The sequence below is a fragment of the Hemicordylus capensis genome, chromosome 3 (genome assembly GCF_027244095.1).
Source record: "Hemicordylus capensis ecotype Gifberg chromosome 3, rHemCap1.1.pri, whole genome shotgun sequence".
Lineage (NCBI taxonomy): Eukaryota > Metazoa > Chordata > Lepidosauria > Squamata > Cordylidae > Hemicordylus > Hemicordylus capensis.
In genome coordinates, this window is record NC_069659.1 from 314,455,795 (window position 1) to 314,476,297 (window position 20,503).

The window sequence follows — 20,503 nt, forward strand, 5'->3', positions numbered from 1 at the left end:
TCTCCCCCTGCTAAATATAGAGAATCACCACGGTAAAAGGTGCCTCTTTGCCCAGTCAGCAGTTAGCATAATGGACACAAAAATTTGTACACCACCTAGAGATGTACATATCAAGCAGTATAAAAATTAGATAGATAGATATGGGCATCATCCCTGTATGGTTTGTGGGTGTCAGTCACACTGATTCAGAACACCTGAAACCCCCATTCAAAAAATCAAGAGTGAACTAGTTGTGTAAGGTACCTTTGTATGAGCCCTTTCTCATGACTAGTGAGAAAGGGCTACCCTGTCTGTGGGGAGGGAGCCCAGAAAAGCTTACCTCTGTGCAGACGATCCTCCAGGCTTTCCTGGGTGGGCGGATCACCCGCCCAGACAAGCACCAGCTGCTGCTGGTGGCCCTGGGAGTTGGGGTACTAGGATGTATTGCCCCGCGTCACCCCACCCCCAGAAATAGCCTTTATTTGTTCGTTTATTTATTTAACATATTTCTATACTGCCCCAAACTTGCATCTCTGGGTGGTTTACAATTAATGCACCATAATGAGTGTGTGGTGCATTATGCGGTTCCCCCCTCCCCTCCCCTCCCCTCCCCTTCCCGGGCTCTCCACATGCATGGTTTTGCAAAACCGGTTTTGCACACACATGTGAACAGCCTCTATTTGTTGTGGCTATTTATTTATTACTGTTATTTTCTCTTGCATGTTAAACCCTGATTTAGAAGTACAGAGTTTTTTAAAAAAAATCTATTTCTCTTCTTTAGTCAGGAAGAAAAGCATTTTCTTATGTCCCATAACAATACTGATGGGGGCAGCGGATATGTGTGTGTGGGGTGGGGGGGAAGAAACCAAATTGAAAACAAACTGATTTAACTACAATATAGGGTTGGAATGTTAAATACAAAACCAGCCAGATTTTCACTCAAGCTTATTAGGTTAAACAGTGCCTAAACTACTTGGCTGTGCATAGACATAGAAAAAATGTTTCATATGATTGCAACACAAACAACAAAAGATGAGAAATGTAAACTTGATGCAAAGTCAATTGAAGTAAGTAGATCTCTCATACTTAATGTGACATTTGGTTTTTCTCACAAAATCTTTAATCTTTAAATACAGAAAGGCACAAATGCAGAAGAATACATTGCTCCATGACAGTTTTCAGTTGTCTCAATTTGGCTGGTTCTCATATTTAACTATCCAAAAGTTTCATTCACATTCTGGAGCAAGGGCCAAGTTCATGCTTGATGCTGCCTGATTTCACTTGGGAAGCACTTGGCTGAAGTTACTACAAAATATAATACAAACCATAAAACTACATAAAGGCAACAGAAGAGCAGATATCCCGCTGAAACCACAAAATAGCTGTCATTTTGTTCCTTCCACTATCTCTAAAATCATTAACAGTATGATCCCCAGATATGGAAAGTGGTGTTCATATTCCAGAGGGGGCAACTAGAGATTTGAGGGCCAGTGGAAGCCAGTTGGCTGAAAATCAAGCATTTTATTTCAACAGCTTTGTTGAATTATTTTATTTATGTATTTATTTTAGTATGTATATTCTACCTTTCTATTATTGAGCAGGGATGTGCACAAACACGTTCGGGAGGTGGGGGGGTTAAGGTGCAGGAAGGGTGCTCTTACCTCTCCCGCTGCATTTCTCCCTCCAGCACTCTCCCCAAAATAGCTGCTGCAGGGCTGCCGCATACCTCCTTGAAGCCCCAGTCAGCATCCTACCAGAAGTGGCTGATGCGCATGTGCACACATGTGCATTGGCCACTTCTAGTAGGATGCTGACCGGGGCTGCAAGGAGGTACGCTGCAGCCCCACAGTAGCAATTTTGGGGCGAGCGCCAGAGGGGTAAATGTGGCAGGGGAGGTAAGAGCACCCTCCCTGCACCTTAAAGAATCCCCCCCTGCACCCGAACTGGCTCGAATGCAAGACATCCAAACCTCAGTGGTCCGTAAATGGGCTGCCGAACCAGTTCGTGCACATCCCTACTATTGAGCCTTTAAGGTGAATTGCAAGATAAACCAAATTCCAATTTTTTAAAATCTAGTTAAACCAAAATAGCTAAAACCAAATAGCCAAATAAGCACAAATGGCAATAAAAATGGGACACATACACACACACACAGACATACACGAACAGCTCAAAAATTAAAATCAGTTTTAACCTGGAACCCCAATAATAATGTTGCTGCCAATGTTGTTTCCTAAGTAGGACACCACCACAAAACACCATCTCACCTCTTGTTACCTTCTTAACCTTTTGTAAGGTTCCAGGGGTCTTGAATCAAAGCTCTGGCAACAAGGCTCAGGTGCATAACTCTCTGTGCTATGAAGGCAAATAGGTTGATCTAAGTCTTATGGCTCCACAGCACTCCCCAGACAGTGACTGAAAGGAAAATTGAAGTCGGCTGCTGACCCAGTATAATAATTCTTCTGAGCTTGGCTTCCCAGTCTAAACTTCTCTTCTTAATGAGAAGGTGTCAAACAGACTCTGCCCCGCCCCGCCCCTGCTCTCTTGTTTCGGTAAAGCATCTCCAATACTCTACTGTGTTTTCTATAGAGTACTGGATATGTTCTATAGAGAATCTCTAGCACTCTGGTGCCCTTTCCTCATTTCCTGTTCTATTCCCTCCCCTTTTCATACCCAGCCCTGTGGTACAAGAGGGGAAAGCTGAGGAAGTGGAGGAGGGCACACATGAGAAGAAAGCAAAATGAGAAGAAATGCATCTTTGCCAAGGAGTGACACCATTACTGCTTGGCAAAGAGGTTCGATGGTTGGGGCGGGCAGCAGAGGGAAGCAGGGTGAGGTTGAAGGGACATCAGTGCTGCATCAGTATACCAATAATCTGCTGCTTGAAGTGCTTGCTTCACCTTGCTTCATGAAAGCTCTGCTACTGGTCAACCCATGTTGGAATCTGTCTGTGGCCTATTTAGATGTGCTGTTTGGCTCAAACCATGCCAGACCCTGATACCTCTGAATATGCCCCTGAAGCAGATAGTAAAACATCAAATCGGTTCATATGGGAGAAGGCAGGTTCAATGTCAGAAATACAATTTTAGCAATAGGTGTGTCAGTAAAATACCTTTTCTGGCCCAGAGTCACCCAGCAAGTATCATGGCTGAATGAGGATTTGAACTCGGGTCTGCCTGGTTCTAGTTCAGCACTCTAACCACTATACCACGCTGGCTCTTTCCCCTTCTAAAATTGGGACCAGCATGGAACAGTATGCATTTCCCCCCAGTAACTGCCTGTGCTCTGTTCTTCCAGACTGGATTTTTTTAAAAAAATTAAAATAATTCTTCCTTTAATGCATACTTTCTGCTACAATGTGCACCTCTGCCCCAACATAGCTTATTTTTAATAGCATTTTATAAGTAAACCTTGGTTTGGCTATTACAGTTCTGCAGAAGTAAATTAATGCCACCTTTTCCAGCACCTGTGACAGCAAAACCAAAGCCTGTTGTATCTTCCAGTGTATCTGAAATTTATTTCTGCTGCAAAATCAGAAAGAACAGCCCCTGTTCTTGGGGCTGTTTGCAAAGTTTCAACTGCTGTCTTGCATTAAGTGTGGAAACAAACAATGACCTTTACCCATATGAATTGGTTTCTTCTTCTTCTTCTTCTTCTTCTTCTTATTATTATTATTATTATTTCTACAATGCTGAAACAGGCTATTCCTCTTAGCTGATACTGTAGAACATATTAAACCGGTCTGTGTCTCTTCTGAAACCAGCTGGAATTGTGTAATGTATACTCCACTGTAATCTTCAAACAGGCCTTTCTGTGGGCCAAACTACACACACAGAGATCTATTTGTTTCTTGGTTTTTCATTTTTTCTTAATTTTTCTTTCCATTATACAATTTTGTGAGAAAACCTTTCCTCCTTTTTTGCCTTGCTTCAGTGAAAAATGCTCATGTGCCTATCTATCTATATAATTCTTACCCATGGATAATCTCATGTGTGGCAGCTCTCGCGAGCATTTGAGAGCAAGGGGAGGGGGAGTGCTTCAAGAGAGAGCAAAACAGGAACCTGGAAAAAAGCAGGTGGCCGGTAGGAAAGGAGAATATATCTATGTGCTGCTGTTTTTTTAATAAGCCTTTGGGGGCAATGAAGGCAGATCCTGACTCTTCTTGGATTCTCACACTGTTAGTAGTTTATCAGTTGCAACAGCTGCTTTTCCAGCTGATTGGGACATGTTGCTGCTGATTTTCATTTCTTGCTGTGGTGTTCTTAAATATATATACTAACATTTTAAAAAGGTGATTGGGTATGATCTTTTATGTGCTATATGCCACTTTGGAGGCATATACACCATAGGCATATAGGATCCTGGGGGGGGGGTGTTGTGGGGAGGGAAGATTAATCCCCACCCTAAAAATCACCCACTTGCCCATTTCTTTTGTGGGTTGGGTGGTAGGTAGCACCACCCATCATGGCCATGACTGCTCTGTCCTCCTGTCTCTCTGTGGGAGGAAGGAAGGGAGGGAGGGAGGGAGGAAGGAAGGAAGGTAGGCAGGCTTGATTTTGTGGTTTTCTCAGTACTGAGTAGGTATAATATCCTTGCTGTGCTATTGCTTGCTGTTAACTGTCTGGTTTTGATGGATCTCAGATTGACAAAGGCAGAACTTGGGTGCCCGCCTGCTCTTACCATGAGAAGAAGTCTTCTTTCTTCTTTTCATTTCCAGCATACATCCCTGCCTGCCTGCCTGCCTGCCTGTTTCTGGATAACACCATGGGCTCAAATTGGTGCTAAGCCCTGGCTGACAGCCTGACACATGGGTAAGGGCACCAGTCCATCACTCTCATCATCGGCCATGGTAGTGGAGTGTGTGTGTGTGTGTGTGTGTGTCAGCAGCACTAATGAGAAGACTGACACACATCTGGTTTTGGGGCTGGCCAGGTTGGGGTGAGCTGCCAGTTGTGTTTCATTGGGTGGGGGTGGGTGACGATGAGTCACTCACCCTGCATGGCCAGCTTGGGATAGCCCAGCAGGGGAAGGTAGGCCTTCAGGAAGACCAGCTGCTTTACCATAGCATCCAAGCTTGCATGATGGGATGCCACCATGCCTCTGGCCATGGAGAATACCCTCTTGGTCTAGATGCTGGTTGGTGAGCACAAGAGGAACCATCCAGCAAGTACCACCAAGTCTGGCCAGATGTGATGACACGTTGCCCCAAAACTGGATCTGCTCTGTCTCCCTGTCTGCAACAGGCTCCTGCAGGTAGTGCAGCACACAGGACTTAGCACTGCTTCAGGGCTCACTGGACTCCTTCTGTACCCCTGGCAAGGCACCAAGGAACTGCTCCATGAACCACCAGGTGGAACAGGAGGCAGAACTGCCAGCTCACTAGGCCCTGCCAGGGACACTATGCTGCTCAACCAGGAAGTGGTGGTGATTAGGGGGGTGCCTAAAATCAGTTTGCCTAGTTCAGTTCAAGTCTGGACCAGACATGGACCAGGCATGTTTGGTTTTGGCACCCTGAAAAAGAACTCCCTTTCGGCTCATGTTCAAGCCAGTTCGGGGTTCTAAATAAAAATAACAACTCACCTCCGGGGCCAGGTTGTAATGCAGGCCTCCGGGGGGTGCTGCTGTGGCTCTGTGTGTGTGTGTTAAAAGGTCCACCCTCCCACCTCCAGCCTCCCGCCAGTCCTTTTCAGGCTAATTCAGCCTGTTTATGGGCCTTCTGAGCCCTCTACCAGCTCGCGGCTACAATTTTGAAGGCCACCATGCATACACACTAGCCATTTGGATGCCCGGGTCAGGATGGCCTTCAAAATAGCCATCATGAGCAGGCAGAGGGCCAGGAAGGCCTGTAATGGGCTGAACCAGCCCGAAAAGGAGTAGGGGGAGGCCGGCAGGGGAATCCTGAGACCACCCCAACAGCTACATACACCACCCCCCCGGCCAACATTACAACCCAGACCCGGCAGTGAGCTATTTATTTATTTATTTATTTATTTATTTATTTAGCAATTAGAACCCCTGAGCCGGCCCGGTGTGTTCGGTTTAAAGTCAAACTGAACTGGGCCTTGTTTAGCTCGAGGGTGAGCCTTTGAACAGGCCTGGTTAGGTGGTGTCAGGGTTTTCTACCCTCCCCTGTGAGACAGGGTTGTTTACCCAATCAAACAGCGGCAGTGTGCCGAGAGAAGCAGAGGGCTCCTGTCGCTACGACAACCCCAGCAATTACCTTTCAGAAGTCAGGAAGGGCTCAGAGAAGTGGGCAACAGCTGCTGGGGGATGGGCAGGTGCAGCTCAAGAGACAGCAGAATGGTAGAAATGCAATAGTGATGATATCAACTCCACAGCTGCTGCCTTGTATGGAAATGCTAGTGAAGGGGGTGGAGTTGGAGAAAAAGCCCTGTGGGAGGCCAGAGATTGGGTGGTCAATCCACTTGCCTGACCAGGGAAGAAGGAGAAAGCTGGAAGGCAGGATAATTGTCCTAAATGTTGGGCTTTATTTAAGGCAGGGGCTGCTGAAGAAGAGACGATCCGCAGGGATGGGGTTTGTTGGTCTGGTGGACTCCTGGAGAGGAGCTCAGGCTTTTGGCTCCCACTGATAGATGAAAGAGTGGAGTGACTATACTTTCCTCCTCCCACAACTCTGAGGCAATGCCCGTGCCTATAATTTAGTGTAAGAGGGTGGGAAGGTCAGTGTGTTGTAGTGGTTAGAGTGCTGGACTAGGACCGGGGAGACCCAAGTTCAAATCCCCATTCAGCCATGATACTAGCTGGGTGACTCTGGACCAGTCACTTCTCTCAGCCTAACCTACTTCACAGGGTTGTTGTGAGGAGAAACCTAAGTATGTAGTACACCGCTCTGGGCTCCTTGGAGGAAGAGTGGGATATAAAATGTAAAAAAATAAAAAAATAAAAAATAAAAGGTCAATTAGAGAATTCCTCCTCCCTAAACACGGACAGGTGGCAAACTGGTTCAAACCTGAACTGGTTCGCACATCCCTAGTGGTTCTACTGGTGCTGGTGTGGACTACAACTAGCAGTAGGTGCTCCAGCATTCTCCTCCTGCTTGTGCCCCAGCCTCTTACCCTCAGCTTGCCTAAGCTTTGCAGCCAGGAGGCTCCTCCACCTGGGCAGCTGGTCAGAGGTGACCTCTTTTCCCTCCATCCTTGGGTCCCAAAGGCAAGACAAAACATGCACTGTTGATGCACCTAAAAGTGTGCTGAGCCAATCCACCATTCCAGTCCTCAGCTGGCCTGCCAAGATGATTGCTTCCACAGTGATCAGCGTGGTCTGAAGCTCACCCATCATCTTCTTGAGAAGAGCAGCAGGCAAAGCCTGGCTCAGCATTGCTGTCTGGGCACACAAGCTGTTCATGGCAACACAGAACAGCTCAAGGGCCAAGACAACCTTGGAAAGGAGTGCCCAGTCCTTTTTGGATAGGTCACACACTTCCAAGCTATGCCTCTTTGCCAGGCCATGGATGGCTGCCTCTTGCTCCTGCATGCGCCAGAGCAAGAGAGAGGGGGACAAAACATCCCGAGGGATCAGGTGTTCAGGTTTGCAGAGCTCAAGCTGCCTCCCCTTGAGCATCTGCCTACCCTTTTCACTCCATTGGAAGAAAGCTGCTATCTTGAGACACCTCTCCACAAAAGCAGCCGTGGCAGCATCAGAGTGGCACCCAACGCCTGCAGCAGGGATGTCTCACCTGGAGCTTTCCCAGATAGCAGGCTTTACATGCAAGGCTTTACTGTGAGTTTGAATTTGCCCACACCCCCCCCATGCTAAAAGTGTTTTTTTTTTTTTTTTAAATAAAACCCTGGACATAAATTGGGGCGGGTCAAGCTCTAATGTGCAATAAAAAAACCCGAATTGTGTCTGGAGTGCTCCCCAATAGCTCACAGGGACTTTGAGGTATATCTGGAGGATATGTGAATGCACACGTGCATGCATTTTGGGAAGCCAAAGTAAAATTGCCATCTGGGAACAATCCTGGCCACAGCCCCAGAAGGGCATGTGCATCCTGCATGACCAGGTTCAGACTGTTCACCACACAATGGATGGACACAAACTGATCCTGCTCAGTTGCCTTAATTATCTTGGCAGCATTGTCAGTGACCATGACCACTCCCCCAGTGAAGGTTTGGCTGCCAGGACAGCCATTCCTCTACCTGGTGATCCATGACTCCTGACAGCTCATCTGCTGTGTGGTCAGTGTCCAACACCTCCACATGCAGCACAGCCCACCTGTGCTTTGCTGCAGGGAGGGGCTGGCCACACTATCGTTCTCCTGCCCCACCAGTGTGCTGTGAGGGACAGGAAAGCAGCGTGCGTGCCTCCCACTGGGATTGGTCCACAGATACGCAGTGAAGTGCCCACTGGTGTCAGGTACTGCTGCACACAGCAGCCCCAACACAGCCTCCCTGTGTGCGCAGTACAGGGAAAGCATGAGGGGATGTTGTAGTCAGGGGCAAGCTGCTGTCAGAAGCCAGCCTTCTTCACCATCTGGAATGGCTGGTCATTCACAGAGATCATCTCCCCAAAGGCCTGATGAGATGAGATGAGGCTCCGGCAGACCAGACCACTTGCCCACTGGCTACACCACTTTGCAGGTAACTTCCCCTGCTTGCTTTGCCACTGGCTGAGGACACACCAGGCCTATTGCTGCCAGAAGGAGCATGGATGCCTGGGTGATGCCATTGTAGATACTGCAGCATCTCCCCCCTTTAAGGGGGTGAAGGCCCAGGGGTGGTCTATTTCTGCTCTGTGTGCCACACACAGCACTATCTTTAGCACTGTGGTGCACACACAGAAGCTAGAAAACTTAAATCCCCCCCCAATAAAGGAGGAGGCTTTATTTGGGGAGGGGGGGCTTTTTGAGGGGACCAAGCAACAATGGGGCAAGTCGAAAGGAAGGGAAGGCAAGGGGATTTCTGTGGCCTCTCTAAACCAAACCCTACAGTCCTACTAGTACCTAATCCCCCCCCTCCTGAAACTAGGCCCTTTTTAAAGAACTCCAAGATCTATAACCTGAGCAAGGTGACAGCAGGGTATGTGTGTTCCTCACTTTCTGGCTTCAGCTGGGGGTTTCTGGTGTCTTCGGCTTGAGTCTTTCAGGTGTTGCTCTCAGAGCATTCTTGGGCCAAGCAGACACTGGGACTCAACAGCTGGGGGCAGGGCACGTGGGGACCAGTTAAGAACCCACACACCCAAACAATCAAAACTAAAAGAAATAACAAAAGGGGGGGACAGAGGGAGCTTGGCAAGCTCAGCATCAGTCAGAACACCCCTCCCAATAAATAAATAAATAAAAATCCAGCAGACACACAGACAGCAGCCGCAAAGGTGCAGTTTGGGGCTTCAAAATATGACAAAAAAACCAAAAAACAAAAAAAGCACAGCACACTAGTTATTAAAGCCACGGGGGGGGGGGGGGGGCTACAAGCAAGAATAATAAATCCAAAGGAAAAAAATTCAAAGCGGCACCCAATTACAGTCATGGGCGGGGCCCTGCTGGTACAATTTAAGAAAATAAAAGCAGTTCTTGGCACTGCAAATTAAAAATAGAGAGGCAGATCAGGCATTCTCTCTCTCTCTCTCTCTCTCTCTCTCTCTCTCTCTCTCTCTCTCTCTCTCTCTCCACTCACTGGGCCAGGCAGGCCCAGGCCACCACCACCAGTCTATGCTCTGATTTGGAATGGACAGCAGCGTCAGGAACTATACGTGACAATTAAATGCATAGCTGATGTGGAAAATGACAACTTCACGTTAGTTTCTCCTTCCCTACCATAACACTGAGGACAAGTTGCCTGTACCCTGAGATCATAGAGTTGTACATTTCCCTAGGCCACATTACTAGCTAGTGGTAGGGAGAAGTTCACAGTGCTGTGACATCAGAACTAATTATCAAAACAGAAATGTAAAACAGAACATGGAATTTTACCTTTTCCCTCTGAACTGCAAGAGTCATTGCAAGAAAGTGGATTAAGCATGACGTTGGAGTGTACAGGATGGTATGAAAAGAAGTGGGGAGCAAAGGCAGGGCAGAGAGGGTGGCATACAGTGCAGATCCATCGCTGAGGCTATGTTTCACTTGCCAAGGAAGCAAGGCCATGAGATTTCCTTCCATGGCAGTCTCCAAAAACTTGGCACTGGAAATTCACCTAAGGTTTCATTTATTTATATAATTTCCAAGATGGAAGGATATAAAATCATGGCTAAAAAAGTACAGTCTGTGTGTGTGTGTGTGTGTAATATGTACATATAACATCTTATTGTGACATGTTCTCCACAGTATTAAACTCTTTGCATATTGGTTCCTTATGTAAAACTGTACATTAGGATCAATGGCACCAATCTACTGTATTAGGCAGTAAAAAAGATGAAGCAGATTAAAGGTTAGTCTTGTTTTATTTAATTTATTTACTTAACTTACTTATTTACTGTATATCCTCATTTTCTTCCATTATGGAACTCAGGGTAGTGTACATGGATTTCCTTCTCAGTTACCCGTCCAGGTAATGACCTGACCTAGTTTTGCTTACCTTCAGCAGGGTGGCTGTATCATATACCCTCAGATCATGTCCTATGATCTAATCAGAGATTTTGTAAAAATTATTATTGTTCATCAGATGTCTATCAGAGCTAATCTGTGTGAAAAAGGGTTCAGTGAAAATAGGACTGATATAAACAATCTCTCGTTGCTTTATTTGGGTGCTATCTGAAAACTAGCAAAGTGCTGTGTTGTTGTGTAGCAATAATCATGCAACAGCACAGCCAGTGTAACAGCTCATCAAGCTATACTATCCACAAACAAATACATGGTGTGGCCAGTCATGCTCCTGCCAGTATCAGTCCCAAATGGTACTCAGTTCAGTTAGCCTATAGGCATCGTGAGGAAATCCTATGGATTTGTCAAGGCAGTTCACAGTGTAGGTCTGAAAGCTCCCACACAGCTCAAATAATAAATCAGAACAATCCCTGTTCTCACATATATCAATGTGTTGTGTTTTTTTTTTAAATCAAACTCTTCAGCTGAGTACAGCAGACTTCCACGTTGCTGTTTTTGCTGTATGTATACACAGTATACAACAAAATTGTATAGAGCCTTGAGCATGGTCCATTGGCCTATGATGAATGTGCTGAATTGTGGCCAATGTGTTTAAGATTATTTTCCCAAAAACACAGGCCCACATTATTCACAGTCTTATTAAGGTAGAGCAAAAGCTCTGCTCATGCATACTGGCTGTGCTGCAGGTTTGCCTTGCAATGCAGAGCATGGGGAGGGGGATCAGGAAGCAATTTTTGCAAAAGCCCTGTTTGTTGTCAGGAATGTGTCTCTGAGGGTTGCGTAACCCTCATGGACATATTCCTGATAGTGAATGGGGCTTTTGTGGGGAGGGGAGAGAAGTGAAAATAGCTCCCAATTCCCCTCTTCACACGCTGTGAGGCAAGCCTGCAACAAGGGATGTGCACGAACAGTTCATACAGGAGTGGGCGGAGTGGAGAGTAGTTCCCTTAAGAAGCAGGTAAGCAGGTCCTTACCTGCTCTGCTGCTGCCCCACCACATGCACATGACTGCCACGCATGCGGTGCTGTTCCCTGCTGATGCCGCACTTGCAAGCTGCAGGGAACAGCACTGCAGCCACTGCAGCCTTTGCTAGAGTGAGCACCGTGCCCAAGAAAGCGGCGGGGCAGCAGTGGAGCAGGTAAGGACCTGCTTACCTGCTTTTAAAGGGAACCACTCCCTGTCCCGCCGAACTGGTTCAGTTCTGGGTGCCCAAGCCAGTTTTGCACTTCCCAAAGGAGATGCCGAACTGGTTTGTCCACATCTCTACCTGCAACACACAGCTAGTGTCCAGGCTCCCTACCAGAGCTGGGCACTTGCTCCATCCTCATAAAGCTACAGGGAACGTGGACCACATTGTCTACGTCCAGTCTTGTCCATGGCAAAGAGCCCATGAGATCTGGCAGCTAATGAGGAAAGGCAGCAAAACTCAGGGCCGCACCATGGACAAGCTCATGGGTTTGATCCGGCAACAGCCAGGGTCTGACTGAGCTGTTAAATAGCTCTGAGCTCAGTCTACCCATGCCAAGCCTCACCTCCCTGCCTGGAGAGCAGCAGTATTACAGGGGTGGCCCTCTGGCCTGGAGTCCGGCACCACTCCTCCTCTCTAGCGGATTCTGCCTCACCTGTTGCAGCACTGATGTGCAGGGAGGGTAAAGGAGGGGGAGCAGACAGCTCCCCAGGGGCTTGGGTTTCAAGAGTGTTGCTTCAGGGGGTTCAGGGTCTATGGGTGCAGTCTTAAGGGGCTCCATCTCTGGACGACAAATGGGATGACAGCCCTAATTTTTATATAGTTTCTAAATCACTAATCTAGAATATGTAGATTATAAATGCAGGCTCCGAAGGCATCATCCCACCCAGCACCCTAATCCAGCATAATGCTGCATATAATGCAGCAGCCAGATTGGTCTCTGGGGCAACCCAGAGAGACCTTATTATGCCTGTTTTGAAGCAGTTACACTGGCTGCCGGTATGTTTCAGGGCAAAATACAAAGTGCTGGTTATTACCCTTAAAGCCCTGAATGGCTTAGGTCCGAGTTATTTTAGAGAGCACATTCTTCAATATGATCCCCAACACAGATTAAGGTCATCTGAGGATCCAGTTACCACAGTTACTCTGAGTCTGGTGGCGACTCAGAGGCGGGCCTTCTCTGTAGCTGCCCCGGGACTGTGGAATGCCCTCCTGGCAGAAATCCGTAATCTGAATTCATCGTTGGCCTTTAGGAGAGCCCTGTTTGGCCTGGCCTTCCAGGGTTTTTAACTTGTTGTAAATTGTTTTTAACTGCTGTAAGTGTTCAGCCTGGTTCTCTAGGGTTTTTAACTGTTTGAATGTTTTAACTATTAATTAGTTTTATGCTGTTTTTATAGCTTTGATTTTAATTGTTAATTGATTTTAATTGTTTTTACGTTGATGTAAACCTCCCTGAACTATTTTTGGAAGTGCGGTATATAAATCAAATGCATGCATGCATGCATGAATGAATGAATATTACTTAGGCAGGAGGAAATGCTGCTGGAATCTGTGCCTGCCTCCCACCCAATCACTTTCCGCTTCTCCAATGTGTCTTTTAATTCTCACATGAGCGAAAACCAGGAGTTCACCCAGCTTACGAAGCTGGGTAGAATGCTTGTCCTACCCAGCTAACAAGTGTGAGAACAGCCCTACTGTGTGGGTGGGTAACAACCAGTGTTCTCTCTAACTTTTTTAATCTGTTTGTGGAATGAGTTTTGTTCTGGGTGGCAGCATCAAGGCAGTGTGCGTGCACATATATTCAGAGTGGGACCTTCCTGATTCAATCTGAGTAGAATCTAAAAGTAACTGAGCGGACATAAAAAAAACACTGGGAACAACTAGTGAAGATTTAGGTTCGAGAAAGCATTTAAACCCTGCTACTCCTGATGAAGAACCTTGAAAAACAGAAAAGTGCTCAAGAAGTTAGATCCACGGGCTGTGGACTGTCAGACTCTGCTTATATCAACATTTGCATTATAAACTAAAGAAAGTTCTGAAATTAAAAAGCCACTTTCAGTGTGCCCAAAGGGATGACTCAGGAACACCCACAACAGTGTTTTCAGCTTTGGAGAAGTCAGATTCTATGTGATACATCCTTTGTATTAGCTTCAATGCTTTATTTTTAGGAATTTAAATTTAGAATGCTTTACTTCAGTGTTCATTCCCAGCCCACAGATTCATCTTAGAAAGGTATTTACTAACTCCCATGGCTTTTGCACAGCTTCTCTCACTGAGGTTACAATCCTAAGTACACTTATTTAGAAATAGCTCCAACTGAAAGCAATGAATGACTTACTGTCCAACAAAACATGGTGTAAGATCCAGTATGGTGTAGTGGTTAGAGTGGTCAGGACCGGGGAGACCAGAGTTTAAATCTCCATTCAGCTATAAAACTCACGGTGGGACTCAGGGGCAGTCAATTTTCTCTCAGCCTAACCTACCTCACAGGGTTATTGTGAGGATAAATATAACCATGTACACCACTCTGGATTCCTTAGAGGAAGAGCAGGATATAAATGTAAGCAAGCAAGCAAGCATATTTAGTACTGGGGTATACAGCACCATGTATATACCTTGTAAACCAAGACCAGTTCCATGAGTAGACCTCCTGCCATTCCCCTAGCAAATATTTTGGATCCAACTCATTGTTGTTTGCATTTGGTAAAGACATCAGAACCATTAATTTCAAGTAAGTCAGTTTCTGTGGCAGGATACACACTCCAGCTGCTGCTGAGTCACACCCAGTTTTGTTTCTCAGTCTTCCTAGCTAAAGTATCCTCCTGTCCCAAATGCTTTTCGTTTTCATTTATCACCAGCGATGATGAAATTAAAACAGCTGTTCCGACAGCCATTATTTTACTGCCAGACTTCCATAACGCTGCTCATTTCAGTTCCCACCCTTTAAGTTCTCTGGAGAAATCCAATGTCATTCATAAAGCAAATGCCTCTGACAGCCAAGTACCGCTGTTTGACCCAGCAAATCTACATGTGGCAAAAACAGAGATCTGCCCTCTCTAAGCAAGGCTGGACAAAGCACTGTATAGCAGCGTTATCCTTCTCCAGAGAAACATGCAGGGAGATAGGGTCAGGATGCATTTGCTTACTACAGTAGCTCTTTCGCTTGCCTGTGCTCCAAGAAGCAAAGCAGTAATTGACCTTGAGAAACCTGGAAGCAGGAATACTGCCAAGGAATGCCTCACAGATCAACTACTTGACCTCCTTGGATAAATATACCGACTGACTGCACCAAACTAAGTAGCCATCTTACTCCCCCTAGTGGCTGTTTTAACCCCCCCCCCACTGCTCCCAATCCAGGCCCTCCTTTTAGTATCAGTAAAGCTCTCCTCTAAATGCTTTTATAATCCCCCCCCATGGGTATGTGTGTGATTTAAATTTGGTATTTTGCACTGCAGAATGATTTGCAGTTTTATACATTCAGAAAGGGAACTGCATTTATTGATATCTCCCCAGTACATTTTTTTTAAAAAAATGTCTGCTTTACATTTCGGGCAAAGGAAATAAAGGCATTTGGAGATCAGACTACACCATGGTATGAGGCTGACAGAAGAAAAAGCCCACCTGCCTCTCAAGTGGAGGCGGAAAATAAATTTAGACTGAATTTCCTTGATGGTCAACTGAGAGTGTTGCATATCCTGTACAACACAGCCGTTAAGAGTCAATTCAAGTTATATTTTGTACACTGAGCTGCTGATAGGTGTAGTCTACTCAGGTGTTGACAGTGTAATAACTGAGGAAGTGATTCACCAAGGATTGCTTGGCTAGCTTCCATGACTAATGTCTGAGACTCAGGGCCCTGAACTGGGAACTTCACGAACTGGGATCAGCTAACAGAATGAACTAACTTAGACTGTCCTTGGCTTGGAGCACATCTAGAGGTGTGTAGCATCAGACCCTGTGATTGGCAAGCAGTATGAGGCCTCTGGATTGGCTAGGCCTAAATATCAGGAGCCTGACCTTTCATTCTTGACTCGTCAACAGAGCAACACCTTTCCCAGCTGCATTTCAGAACTCAGCTTCAAGTGTCAGCTTCCAGCTCCAGCAACTGACCTCGGAACACAGCCTTTGAAGCCTGTATGGCCATCCATAGCCTTGCTCTGACATTATAGTACAATAGCATCCCTTTTCACAGAAGCAGCTGCCTAGTCTGTGAATTCCACTGCCCAGTGTTATACTGCACACTTAAATAGATCACTTGCTAAATATGCAAAATATTTTTTTAAAGAATGCACGAACCAGCAGGACTGGAGAGGAGAGCTGGTCTTGTGGTAGCAAGCATGACTTGTCCCCATAGCTAAGCAGGGTCTGCCCTTTTGTTGCATATGAATGGGAGACTAGAAGTGTGAGCACTGCAAGATATTCCCCTCAGGGGATGAAGCCGCTCTGGGAAGAGCAGAAGGTTTCAAGTTCCCTCCCTGGCTTCTCCAAGATAGGGCTGAGAGAGATTCCTGCCTGCAACCTTGGAGAAGCCGCTGCCAGTCTGTGAAGACAATACTGAGCTAGATAGACCAATGGTCTGACTCAGTATATGGCAGTTTCCTATGTTTCCTATGTTCTATGACTGCAGTTATAAGCACACTGATGAGACTGTTAAGTCAGGGGTCCTTAACCTGGGATTCATGGGCCTCCTGGGGGTTTCTGGGGTAGGTCCTGGTGATCTGGGAAAATCTTTTCTCCAAAGAATTTAATTTCCCTCCTGGTGAGTTAGAATAAATTTCTTGAAAATAACTCTCCTCAGTAGTTATTCCCCTTCCCCATTTTTTACTGGAGCCATATGAAAACACTATATAAATGGGGTGGGGGTGCTGATAATATTTGAGGACCTGAGCAGGTGGGGTGGGGGTGCGCAAAGGTTAAGAACCCCTGCAGTAAGTTCATGCTGTAAGAACCCCGTGGATTTCTGTCCCTCCCTCCCGCTCTCATCTCAGTGCAGAGGAATACTGTATCCCTGTAGTGAGCTGTTTCCACATATCTTGCCAGCACCTATAACATTTGCCTGTTGAGTCAGTGTCGACTCCTGGTGCCCACAGAGCCCTATGGTTTTCTTTGGTATAATGCAGGAGGGGTTTACCATTGCCATCTCCCGCGCAGTTTGAGATGATGCCTTTCAGCATCTTCCTATACTGCTGCTGCTCGATATAGGTGTTTCCCATAGTCTGGGAAACATACCAGTGGGGATTCAAACCAGCAACCTCTTGCTCCCTAGGCAAGGTACTTCCCCGCTGCACCATTAGGTGGCTGTCCTCTACATTAAATATTTCCTGCCACCCTTTGTCAGCAGATCTGCCCAGATTCCAGTTCCAGCATTCAGCTTCTCTGAACTGCCAGCATATGGTTCCTGTCCTACCTCCAACTCCAATCTGGTATTTCCCAGTCTTTCTAAACCCTCTTTCTGTTCCTGTCTAATCCTCACCTGGAAGTTTTTCACACCCAACTTTTAGTTTGCATCTTCTCTGGAATGGAGGTATGCATTCACATATTTCCCAAATTTACCCCGAAGTCCTTGTGAGCTATTAGGGAACATTTCATGCACAATTCGGATTTTTCATTTTGCATCAGAGGATAGCCCAATTTCGATCCAGGGTTAAAAAAGCCACTTTTTGTGTCAGTTTTTTGGGCAACTTTGAACTCGTAGTGAAGCCTTCCAGAAAACCCATGGTAAAGCTTGCTGTCTGGGAAAACTCCTGGCTCTTGGATAGGTTTTCTGCGTCACTCAGCTCTGACAGAACACCTAGCAGAGAACTCTGCTGTCCTGAAAGAGCTTTGCTTAATTGCTGGCTCAAAGTAGCTTTCTGGGTCCACAATCTGCTTTGACATAGCAGTGTCTTCTACTTGCATGGTTAATAGTTATACGTTCTGCAGTCTCAGATTTCTCATAACAAAAGAGGAACCATAATTTCATGCATGCATAATTTCATGTTCCATGTTTTTCTGCTTTGTTTTCTGGGGCACTGCCTTGCTAATTACCTCTTTTGGAATGCATTTCTCATCCAGGCTCCCATGACAATGAGGTGAGTCTCACGATCGGTGAGACTCACCAAGAGCAGATGAGTGAGGAGAGTGGGCTTAGCCTGCTCTTCCCGCAGATGATCACGCAGGAAGCCCTGGGCGGCCAGATCGGTTGCCCACACGACTGCTGGCTCCATCATGGAACTGGCGGGGGCAGTGTGGATCGGGGGCTGCATGGCCCCCGGAAGTTCAAGGATCTTGAAGAGACCCCCAGGGCCAGGAGGCTTGTTTCAGCCTCCCGGCACAGGTCTCCTCATGTGTTGATATGAGCAATACACAATAAAATAGATGGGGTTAGCGGAGCACTCGCTCCACTAATCTCATCTAAGGGGAGGGCTCCGCCCGCTTTGCGAGCCCAAGAGTTCTCACCAGAAAGCGGGCTAGGCTGTCTTAGCCTGCTTTTTGGCAATCGTGAGAATCACCTCAATGTGTCAGATATATTTAGGTTTTCTTCCTTGAGATGCTTGGTGGCCCATAATGCCTCAGTCGCTATCCTACTGTTGTTTAAACTTCCACCATATAAACCCCTATGGTGAGTACTGTGCATATTGCAGTTTACATTACCTATCCTCTGTCAACGTTGTAAACTTTATTTAATTACTTATACTTTAATGCTTAGTATACCTTATCTGGTAACTGCTGATATTCAGATCTTCCTGGAATTTGTCAAATTCTTTTTTGAGCTCTGTCATACTACTGGCCTTTCTATTTCGAAGATGGAAAGTTGCACTGGTTCACTGTGTCTGTGTTTTGCATAGACATAATACTATACACGCATACAGATAAAAGTAGACGAACTATTGGTAATGAAAGATGATGAAAATTGTTACCAAATATCAAACAGGAAATAATCTATTGTTAAGAAAATCTTGAACACATACTGCCTGAATAATAAGGAATTAATAAGGAATATTTATTTGAATAATGAAAGAATAATAAGGAATATTTATTTTCAACATGGGTGTTTGCAGGGGTCAAGATAAAAAAGCACCTGTTTTAAAACCCATTATTATTATTATTATTTATTTATTATTATTTTTATATTTATATCCCGCTCTTCCTCCAAGGAGCCCAGAGCGGTGTACTACAAACTTGAGTTTCTCTTTCACAACAACCCTGTGAAGTAGGTTAGGCTGAGAGAGAAGTGACTGGCCCAGAGTCACCCAGCTAGTTTCATGGCTGAATGGGGATTTGAACTCGGGTCTCCCCGGTCCTAGTCCAGCACTCTAACCACTACACCACGCTGGCTCTCAATTTTAATATTGTAATTATTGATAATGCTGATTAATTAAGGTTTAGAGGCATGCATTATGTTATTATTTATTATTTATTTGATTTTTATACCGCCCTTCCAAAATGGCTCAGGGCAGTTTACAATTAAAACAAACCATTAAAACATTAAAGAGCTAAAACAAAAATTAAAAAACAATATAACAACAATTAACAATTTAAAAACATTTTAAAACAACAATTAAACAATCGCAGTAATTAAAAATCCTGAAACTGGGTTAAAATATTAAAACCGATTTTAAAACCCTGGAAAGCCAGGCCAAACAGATACGTTTTAAGGGCTCTCCTGAAGGCTAATAGAGAATTCAAATTATGGATTTCAGGAGGGAGCACATTCCGCTGCCCTGGAGCAGCTATAGAGAAGGCCCGCCTCTGAGTCACCACCAGACAAGCCGGTGGTAACTGGAGACGAACCTCCTCAGATGACCTTAATGTGCGGTGGGGATCACGCAGAAGAAGATGCTCTCTGAGGTAACTTGGGCCTAAGCCGTTCAGGGATTTAAAGGTAATCACAAGCACTTTGTATTTTGCCCAGAAACATATCAGCAGCAAGTGCAATTTTTCAAAACAGGTTACCCCAGAGACCAATCTAGCTGCCGCATTCTGAACTAACTGAAGTTTCCAAACTACGTACAAAGGCAGACCCAAGTAGAGCACATTGCAATAGTCAAGCTGGGAGGTTACCAGCTGATGCACCTCTGTTTTGAGGTCATCCTCCTCAAGGAATGGGCGCAGCTGTCGAATCAGCCGAAGCTGATTGAAAGCACTCCTGGCCATGGCCTCCACCTGAGAAACCAGGGTGAGGCCTGGGTCCAGGAATACTCCCAAGCTGCGCACCTGCTGGAGTTGGCATGTTAGCTGTCATACAATTAGTTTTATATATGCATAGTCTGGAATCTGCTGCATATTTCTCATTTACTGACATCGTATATGTCCAGCAAGAATATTATATTTAATTTTTTTTAAACCCATCACTGTTGTTAGAGTGGTCACATATATTATGAAATTCTAATATCAGTGCATTTGTACAATACAATTCAAAACTTATTTTGGAAGCTAAAGCTATAGACTATTTTAAAACACAACATTTATACGTTGACTGAAAACTACCATATATGGTGGGATACTAACTATAGGTACAACTGAGATGACATACAGACGTACATTTTTATAGACACTGATCCCCACCCCACCCAGTTAATTCTTTTAATGCAGAACTTCTTGTTTAGCCAGAACATTAAATCTTAAAGGCTGTCCACATGAAACCCAGCAAATGCATGAATGTTTCATTTTGATCAGATTAGATGGTGAATGGAAACTATATCAGATCCAGGTAGGTCTCGCGTGGCAGACTTCTATTCAGACTGACTCCAAGATACATTGCATATTGGATCACACTGAAAGCATTAGAAACCACATCTGTTACACTGAGCGAATGTTCTAGCTGTGTTCAACCTTTCTATTCATTTGTCATTTGATTACAGCAGTAATCCTGCTGAATTCATTAAGGGTCCAGGAGCGAAGGAGCAGAACTTCCAGGACCAGAACCTTCTGGTAAAATGGTGGCACAGTACAATGATATGGTGAGCTGTTATTAGATGTAGAAAGCTTTGAAATAACCTGAAGATCACCTCATTGCC

The 20,503-nt window shown here is 45.5% G+C and overlaps 1 long non-coding RNA gene across 1 annotated transcript; it reads right to left on the reverse strand.

Annotated features, from left to right (window-relative positions):
* Positions 1-1,086: 1,086 nt before the first annotated feature.
* LOC128352092 (uncharacterized) lies at positions 1,087-6,278 on the reverse strand. The gene is made up of 3 exons (XR_008320202.1): positions 6,200-6,278; positions 2,247-2,394; positions 1,087-1,284 (listed from the first exon to the last, which is right to left on the reverse strand). It is a non-coding gene; the product is annotated as an uncharacterized LOC128352092 (long non-coding RNA).
* Positions 6,279-20,503: the final 14,225 nt, after the last annotated feature.